The 10,169-nt window shown below is 36.0% G+C and overlaps 1 pseudogene; it reads right to left on the bottom strand.

Moving 5' to 3' along the window:
• Positions 1–1,525: 1,525 nt before the first annotated feature.
• Positions 1,526–9,900, bottom strand: LOC108541261 (ADP/ATP translocase 2 pseudogene; annotated as a pseudogene).
• Between the last annotated feature and the right edge of the window lie 269 nt (positions 9,901–10,169).

The following is a 10,169-nucleotide window of genomic DNA, read 5'->3' as shown; positions in this document are numbered from 1 at the left end:
TTGAGAGAGAGAGGCTTTTGCTATGTTTTCTGGGCTGGTCTTGAACTCCTGGACTCAAGAGATCCTCCCACCTCAGCCTCCCAAAGTGTTGGGATTACATGCATGAGCAATCACACTCAGCCATCTTCAATTTCTTTCATCAGTGTTTTGTTGTTTTCCTTGCAGAGATCTTTCACCCCTTGGTTGAATTTATTTTAGGTATTTTAAGCTATTGCAAATGAGATTGCCTTCTTGATCTCTTTTTAGCTATTTCATTATTGGTAAATAAAAATGCTACTGATTTTTGTATATTTATTTTGTTTCCTGCAAATTTATTTGATTTGATTATCAAGTCTAAGAGTTTTTTGGTGGAGTTTTCAGATTTTTCTAAATAAAAGATCATGTCATCTGCAAAAAGAAACAGTTCGACTTCCTCTTTTCCAATTTGGATACCTTTTATTTCTTCTCTTGCCTGATTGCTCTGGTGAGGACTTCCAGTATATAAATATAAAACTCACTGGTAGAGGAAACACACAAACAAGGAAGAGAAAGGACTCATGTTACCGCTACAGAAAGCCACCAAACTATGATGACAAGCAATAAAAGAGAAAGAAAGAAACTAAGGACATACAAAACAACAATGAACAAAACTACAGAAATAAGCCTTCACTTACCGATAATAACCTTGAATGTAAACAGATTAAATTATCCACTTATAAAATATAGACTGGCTGAATGGGTCCAAAAATATATGATCCAATTGTATGCTATCTACAAGATAGATACCCATAAAGACACACATATATAGACACACGCCACCCATAAAGACACATATAGACTGAAAGCAAAGGAATTAAAAAAAAATTTCCACACAAATGGAAACCAAAAGGGAGCAGACGTTGCTATGCTTCTATCACATAAAAGAAACTTTATGTCAAAACAGTAAAAAAGAGACAAGGACAGTAGTGAGATAATGATAAAGGGGTAGATTCAGCAAGAGAGTATAATGATTCTAAATACATATGCACCCAACACTGAAGCACCCGGATGTATAAAGCAAACATTATCCAAAGGGAGAGGTAGACTTCAATGCAATAATAGTTTGGGACTTCAACCTCCATCAACACTAGACAGATATTCTAGACAGAAAGTTAACAAAGAAACATTGAATCTAAAATGAACTTAAATTTCACTTTAGATCAAATAGACCTAACAGGCACCTACAGAACATTTTATTCAACAACTACAGAATATACATTCTTCTTCTTGGCACATGAAACATTCTCCAGGTCATATGTTTGATCGCAAAATGAGTCCAACAATTTTTTAAAGATCAAATTTATACCAACTATCTTCTCAGACTACAGTGAATTAAAACTGGAAATTAATAAAAAAAGGAACTTTGGAAACTGCAAATACACAGAAATTAGACAACATTCTCCTGAACCACCACTGGGCCAAGAAAAAAAAATTAAGAAGAATTTTTTTAAATTTTAGATTTTTTTTTATTTCTCCAAATTTGTTATGTATCAGGAGTGACTGAAATAAAAAATATAATTGAGCCCCGTCATCATCACCATCATCATCATGGAAATGGCTTTAAGGGAAAACTGGTCAGATGAATATTATTGCTTCTCATTTTCAACGAGTAAATAGTTGCCACTGATAAATTGATAGCCAGGAGTCTGTCAAGAATGCTCAACATATGTTATATAACACAACACACCCGTTCACGGGGGGGAAAATCCTAGGAAATAACTTATGTGTGGTTCTTGATTTAATCATACAAGACAAGCACAAAAGCACCACCCATGCCTCTGAGAACACTGGACCATGCACCCTTGAGAAAAGCTTTGCCTCCTTCATCACCAGCAATCTTCTTCAGTAGTCAAGCATGTCTGTGTACGTGAGGTCAGTTCCTTTGCGCCCTGACTGCATCATCATGTGGGGGCGAACAGTGTCAAATGGATAGGAAGCCAACCCACCAAGGGCAGTGACAGTTTGTGCGATCATCCAGCTGAGGACAATGTGAGTGTTCTTGGGATCCGGAAGCATTCCGTTTCTAGTGTCATAGATACCGAAGTAGGCAGCTCAGTAGATGGTAATACCCTGCACAGACACGTTAAAGCCTTGGTACAGGCCCTTAATCCCATTAGATTTGCATATCTTAACTAGGCAGTCACCGAGGCCTTGGAATTCCCTTTCGCTCCAGCTTTACCCACATCGGCTGCTAGACGGGTAGGGGCAAAATCAAGAGGGTACACAAAACACAAGGATGTGGCCCCAGCGGCACCGCCTGATGCCAGATTCCCTGCAAAGTAGTGTCAAAACTGGGTCCTCTTGTCCACCCCACCCAGGAAGATCTGCTTGTGTTTATCTTTGAAGGCCAACTTGAGAGCCTGGATGTGGAAGTATCTGATGACATTGGCCAGGTTACTGGGCCAGAAGGACAGGACTCCCCTGCTCCTTGGGAATATGGACCACGCAGTCTATAACGCCCTTGTATTGCTTACCTGCGGTGATCTGTTTGCTGGCATGCTGCAGCAACAGCTTGACCTGGTCGATGGGTGCTATCGCCGTCTTGAAGATGGCTGCGGCCACTCCACCTGCCAGGAAGTCCATGGCGAAGGACACAGAGACATCTGTCATGTTGAAAGAAAAGAGGAGGCAGGCTGCTGCGGGACGGGACTGGGTCGGCAACCGGCTTTGACTTCGGGGCTGCGAGAGAAGAAAATTTTAAAAAATTGAAACGAATAAAAATGGAAACACAACAAGCCCAAACCTATATGTTAAAAGGGAAGTTTATAGAAATAGACATCTACATCAAAAAAGTAGAAAGATTTCAAACAATCTAATGAAGCACTTTAGGAACTAGGAAAGCAAGAACAAACCAAATCCAAAATTAGTGGAAAAAAAGAAATAATAAAGATCAGAGAAGAATTCAACAAAATATAGATGCAATAAACAATATAAAGGTCCAATGAAACAAAAAGTTGGTTGTTCAAAAACAGAAATAAAACTGATAAACCACTAGCTAGACTAATAAGAAAAGAGAAGACCCAAATTTAAAAAATCAGAATGAAAAGGAGATACTAAAACTGATTCCACAGAAATACAAAAGATCATCAGAGATCTTTGACATGAACATATCATATGAACAACTATATGCTAACAAACTAGAAAATCTAGAGGAAATGAATAAATTCCTGGATATATGCAACCTACTAAGATGGAATCTGGAAGAAATAGAAAACCTGAACATACTAATAAGTAATGAGATTAAATCAGTAGTAAAAAGTCTTCCACGACAACAAAAAAGCCCCAGGACCAAATGACTTCACTGCTGAATTCTACCAAGTGTATGAAGAAAAATTAACACCAATTTCCCCCAAAGTATTCCAAAAATTTCAAGAGGATGGAATTCTCCCTAACTCATTCTGTGAGGCTAGCATTACCTTGCTACCAAAACCGGACAAGGACACAACGACAAAAGAAAACTATAAACCAATATCCCTGATGAACATAGATGCAAATATCACCAACAGAATACTAGCAAACTGAATTCAGTAACATATCAAAAAGATAATACACCACAATCAAGTGAAATTTATCCCAAGGATATAAGGATGATTTAACACATGCAAATCAGTAAACATGAAACATCACTGGGACAGACTAAAGGATAAAAACAATATGATCATCTCAATAGACACAGAAAGAGCATTTGTTAGAATTCAGTGTCTCTTCATGACATAAAAAAAAAAACTCTCAACAAACTAGGCATAGAAGGAATATACCTCAGCATAATAAAGGTCATATATGATAAACCCACAGCTAACACCTTACTGAATGGGGAAAAGTCGAAAGCCTTTCCTCTAACAACTAGCACAAGACAAAGATGCCCCTTTTCACCCCATTCCTATCCAGCTGATCCTGGCCAAGCTGGGTTCCTTCAAAATTTTAAAAATACAATACATATCACTATACACCTGCTATAATGGTTATAATTCAAAAGACAAATAAGTTTTGGTAAGGATGTGGAGAAACTAGAACCCTGATAACATTGCTTGTAGGAACAGAAAATAGTACTTTGGAAAACAACTTGGCAGTTTCTTAAAAAGTGAAACTTAACATACAATTCAACAATTCTACTCTTAGGAATTTACCCAAGAGAAAGAAAACATACATCCGCACAAAGACATTTAGATAATAGTTCATGACAGTATTATTCATAATAGCCCCAAACTGAAAAAAACTCAAGTGTCTATCAATTGGTGAATTAATAAACAAAATGTAGAATATTCATATAATGGAACATTACTCAGCCATAAAAAGAATTACGTTCTAATGTATGCCATAGGATGAATGATCTGCGAGTCATTATGCTCATTGAAAGGAGCCAAATTCAAAAGAGTATATATTGTATGTCTCCACTTATATGAAATGTCCAGAATGGACAAACCTATTAAAACAGAAAATTAGACAAGTAGTTACTTATTACCTCAGAGGGTGGGGAAACTTAAGGAAAATGGGAAATAACTGCTAATGCATAAGCAATTTCTTTTGGGGATGATAAATATGCTCTAAAATGGATTGTGGAGATTGCTGCGTAACTCTCTGAACATACTGAAAGCCATTAAACTGTATATTGCAAATAGATCAACACTATGGTACATGAATCGTATCTCAATAAAGCTTTTTTTATTCAAAAATGAAAAATCCAGTAGAAAATGGGAAGCTAAGCTTTAGGATAGCTAACAAGAAGAAACAGAACACAATGGGAAGAGGGTCAGGAGTGAGACAAGGAAGCTGAGCATTATATGTTGGAGTCTGGTGAGCAGAGGGAAGGTCTGGAGTTGGTGGGGTGAATGACTGAGAGGTTCATTCCTGACTCTACCCAGAGCTGAGTGCTTAATGAATATTAGAAGATAATGCTCGATAGCATCATTAGGGGGCAGAAGAACAGTGTCAATACCTGCAACCAGCTGTGACTAACCAGTACCTGCCTGGGTTTTCTGGATTTATATGATCACATAGAGAGAGGGAGGGATCCCTAATGATCAGGGACATTAAATGTTCCATTATTGATGAGAGTGGGATCTCAGTGTGGATTAAATTTGATCCAGATAAATACTGCAAGAAAACTGCCTGAAGTGGGCATAATGATTATCTCATTGATATTCATTCTCTTTCTTCCCCGTTGTGTAGTGACCATGAAGTTTGGGGAGACTGATCTTCAAGGACATGCCCTGAATAGTATCAGTTACTCAAAGTAAACCCATCTCCTTTGCCACAGTACAGAGCTACATCCCATAAAATGTTCTGCTTTTTGCTATAATGGTTCTTGAAAAGTCATATCATTTTCAGACAATTCATTTTTTTCTATGTAAGGCTTTTCCTTTTTACCCCAAAACACACTAAATGAAAATAGAAGTAGTAGGAATAATATATAATTAAAATAATAAATATTATTTTTGACATTGACACATTCAATGTACTCAGACATGTTCAATTTACTCAACACAACATTTTCTAGTCAGACAATTTCATATGAATCTAATCTGAATTTTGAGCAATGTCTAGAAAAACACAAAAAAATGACTTTGCTTATGCATGCCAAATAAAAGGGATAGAAGATTTGCAGCTTTCACAATGCTTAGTATGTTATGAACCTATACTATTTCCACATGTTTCAAAGCTTTCATTTTCTTAGCTTTGATTTTATCCCAAAAGTAATTTTGCATGCTGTGATTTTTCAGTGTAGTTTAAGAGCAAGATCACCAGAGTCCCAAAAGGTTTAACAAGAGATGAAGAAAACGGCACAAAATAAGACAAAGAATAAATCAGTAAACCCTTAGAATATTCTATTTTAAGCCAAACTTGAATTTTGTTTTCAAATTATTGGATTTTAAAATTGTGTAAACTTATTTGAACTGTTATATAAAATTGTCAAGTACCTTGAGTTGGGACTAAATGCATCACAATTTTTCTTTTAAAATGAAAATATATTTTTTGCACTTAGCAACAGAGGTTTCAGGAAGGAATTAGATATTAAACAAGGAATATGTTTTAAGTAATTCAGGAGTAAGTTAATCAAAGCATGACATTTCTCTTATAGGATTTGGTTCAGTGGTTGCCCATTGGGAACCATATGAGTCAGAAAATTCATACGATGGTTAGAGAAGGGTTCCCTCTCTTCATAATTGTGGACATAAAGTATCCAGTTCTGTGGGTACTGGTACCATTTTGTGACCATGTCAGGGAGATAGATTGCTTTGGGTTGAGGCCTATACGACAGGCAGAATGAAGAGGCTGAAAGAATCTATGGCTTTGAGGATGTGATTTAGCTGCCAAATTAAACTAAACAGAAAAATCATGTTTCTTGAGTTTCTAGTTATGTCTCTGCAGCTTACAGTTTGTTACAGCAAACTGATCTGGGAGTTTTTTTTATACATTTCAACCAAAAGTGTCGTAAAATGGGTTTTTTGTTTCCAAAAGTATGGCAGAATACATGTGCAGAGAAATCCTTCCAGGAGTAAGAAAAATAATATTAAGTAAATACTTAAATTTTTTTGGAACATTGCTGAACTGGAAGTAAAGAAATGGAACTAGAGGAAACAAACAATGAGACAGTATGATTCCATGAGGATTAGCTGAGCCCTAGAGCTTGCATTATCCTTGAGAATATCTGCCAATTATTATAGCCTGAAGTCTGGGTTTTAATTGGCAAATGTTTGAAGAACAGAAGCCAAACCAGGTGCTAGAGTAGAGTAGAGAAAGTAGGATCAGAGATACCTGCATGAAACCAGGACCACGCAAAGCGTGACACTCACAGTGGGTAAACAAGAGACAAATGTGACCCACAGCAGGGAAGATGTTCCTTCTCTTTGCATGGAGCAGAAATAAAGAAAATAAGTCCCCCCGAGAGGTCTTAACCACAAGCCATATTCCCATCATTTTGCCACTGAAATTGATATTGCCTAAAAATTTTAAACTAGATATTGAGTTTGAAAGTTGTTAATGCCACAGGTACTATTGTTATGAAGAAATATATTTTATTTGCAGGCCTCAAATAACATATTATGAACTCACAATAAAAATTATTAAAACATATGCAAAGAAACCACCATGAATAAAAAATTTAGCATAAATAACAATTCTAGAAGCAGCTGTACATTAATAAAAATAAAACCCTTCAAAACTTTTGGAACATAGCCAGTAATCTTCATAGGGAAACTTAAAGCCTAAAATGCTTGTATTAGGAAAAAAATCAAAACATGATTACCTAAGCATTTATCTTAAGACGTTAGAAAAAGAAGAGCAAAAGTCAGTCATTCTTCACTTCACTCGATGATGATACATGCTGAGAAATGCATTGCTAGGCAATTTTGTCATTGTGCAACCATCATAGGGTGTACTTACATAAGCCTGGATGATATAGCACACTCACACCTAGGCTATATGGGATAGCCTAGTGCTTGGAGACTACAACCTGTACAGCATGTTACTGTACTCAATGTTGTAGACAATCATACTGCAATGGTATTTGTATATCTATACATATCTAAATACAGAAAAGACACAGTAAAAATACTGTATGAAAGATTTCATTTATTTTTTCTTTTTTTATTATATTTTATATTTTAGGGTACACATGCATAATGTGCAGGTTTGTTACATATGTATACATGTGCCATGTTGGTGTGCTGCACCCATTAACTCATCATGTACATTAGGTATATCTCCTAATGCTATCCCTCCCCCCTTCCCCCCACCCCACAACATGTGTCATATTTTCTTAATCCAGTCTGTCATTGATGGACATTTGGGTTGGTTCCAAGTCTTTGCTATTGTGAATAGTGCCGCAATAAACAGACGTGTGCATGTGTCTTTAGAGCAGCATGATTTACAATCCTTTGGGTATATACCCAGTAATGGGATGGTTGGGTAATTTATAGATTCAATGCCATCTCCATCAAGCTACCAATGACTGTCTTCATAGAACTGGAAAAAACTACTTTAAAGTTCATATGGAACCAAAAAAGAGCCCGCATTGCCAAGACAATCCTAAGCCAAAGGAACAAAGCTGGAGGCATCAGGCTACCTGACTTCAAACTATACTACAAGGCTACTGTATAAAAGATTTTAAAATACTACACTTGTTTAGGGCACTTACCACTAATAGAGCTTGCAGGACTGGAAGTTTCTCTGGATGAGTCAATGAGTGAGTGGTGAATGAATGTGAAGGCCTAGGACATTACTGTATACCACTTTATAAACACAGTACACTTAGGCTACACTAAATTTATTTTTAAATATTTTTCTTCAATAATAAATGAATCTTAGCTTACTGTGACTTTTTTACTTTATCAATTTTAAATTATTTTAACCTTTTACTCTTTTGTAGTAACAATTAGCTTAAAACACAAACACATTGCACAGTTGTACAAACATACTTTTCTTCATATTTTATTCTATAAGCTTTTTTCTGTTCAAAAATTTTCTGGTTTACTTTTGTAACTTTTTTGTTAACTAAGACACAAACATTCACATTAGCCTAGCCTATGCAGGGTCAGAATGATCAATATCACTGTCTTACACCTCCATATCTTGTCCCATCGGAAGGTCTTCAGGGCAATAACATGCATGACAGGGCAAGAATTGTCATCTCCTGTGATAACAATGCTTTCTGGAACACCTCCTGAAGGACCTACCTGAGGCTGTTTTACAGTTAATGTTTTTTTCATAAGTAGAAGGAATATGCTCTAAAATAGTAATAAAAAATATAGTACAGTAAACACATAAACCAGTAACATAGTCCTTTATCACCAAGTATCATGTTCTACACATCATTGCATGTGCTATACTCGTACATGACTGGCAGCAAAGTGGGTTTGTTTACACTAGCATCACCACAAACGTGTGAGTAATGTGTTATGTTACAATGCTAAGAAGTCACTGTGGGAAAGGAATTTTTCAGCTCTATTATAATATTATGGAGGGCATCATATATGCACTCTGTTGTTGACTGAAATGTCATTATGTATCGCACAATTGTAAACCTAGAAAATGTAGAAGTAAGAAGAAATAAAATAATAGAGACAAGAGCAGAAAAGCATAAAGTAAAAAACTTCATACTACAAAATCAAAAATGATTATTTGAAAAACTAATGATATTGACAAACCTCAGGCAAGATCGATTAAGGAAACAAAAGAGACAGCACAAAAGAACAGGAATGAATAAGAAGGTGTAACTAAAGAGGCGGCAGAGATCAAAATTACAAGAAAATATAAGTAATTTTAATGTTAACGCATTTGAAAAATTAAGTGAAATGAACAAAATACTTTTAAAAGTTACCAAAATTGACTCAAAATTAGTCAAGAAATAAAAATCCTAAGGTTATCTGTAGTACATAATTTTCCCTTGAGAAAAACAGCAGATCCATGCAGTTTTACAGGAGCATTCAAAGAAACGTTCAAAGAAAGGTAACTCCAAACCTGAACCTCCAGTTAACAGAATAAAAGGGAAGGTTTTCCAATTCAGCTTACATATTTAATGTATTTTATTATCAAAGGTAAAGAGAGTAAAAGAAAGGAGAAAAACAGGCCAACCTTATTTATTAATGCAAGGACAAAAAAGAATTCTTTTTTTTTTTTTTTTTGAGATGGAGTTTTGCTCTTTGCTCCTAGGCTGGAGTACAACGGCATGATCTCCGCTCACTGCCACCTCTGCCTCCTGGGTTCAAGTCATTCTCCTGGCTCAGCCTCTTGAGTAGCTGGGATTACAGGTGCCTGCCACCACGCCTGGCTAAGTTTTATATTTTTAGTAGAGATGGGGTTTCCCCACGTTGGCCGGGCTGGTCTTGAACTCCTGACCTCAGGTGATCCACCCACCTCGGCCTGCCGAAGTGCTGGGATTATAAGCATGAGCCACGGCGTCCGGCCAAAAAAATTCTAAAAAAGGAAAAGTATAAATTGAATTCAGCAATGTAAAAAAGATGATATAACGTTACCAAGTTGGATATAATGTAGCAATGCAATTTTAACATTATAAACATTAGATTTAACATTATAAAATCTGTTAAGTAATATATCATGTTAATATATTAAAGGAGAAAATATTATTTTAATAGGTATAGAATACATAGTTGATAACATTTAATAATCATTTTGATACAAAACCCAATGGA

The sequence above is a fragment of the Rhinopithecus bieti genome, unplaced genomic scaffold, assembly GCF_001698545.2.
Source record: "Rhinopithecus bieti isolate Rb0 unplaced genomic scaffold, ASM169854v2 scaffold_20307, whole genome shotgun sequence".
NCBI lineage: Eukaryota > Metazoa > Chordata > Mammalia > Primates > Cercopithecidae > Rhinopithecus > Rhinopithecus bieti.
This window is presented reverse-complemented; position numbering and strand designations above follow the sequence as displayed.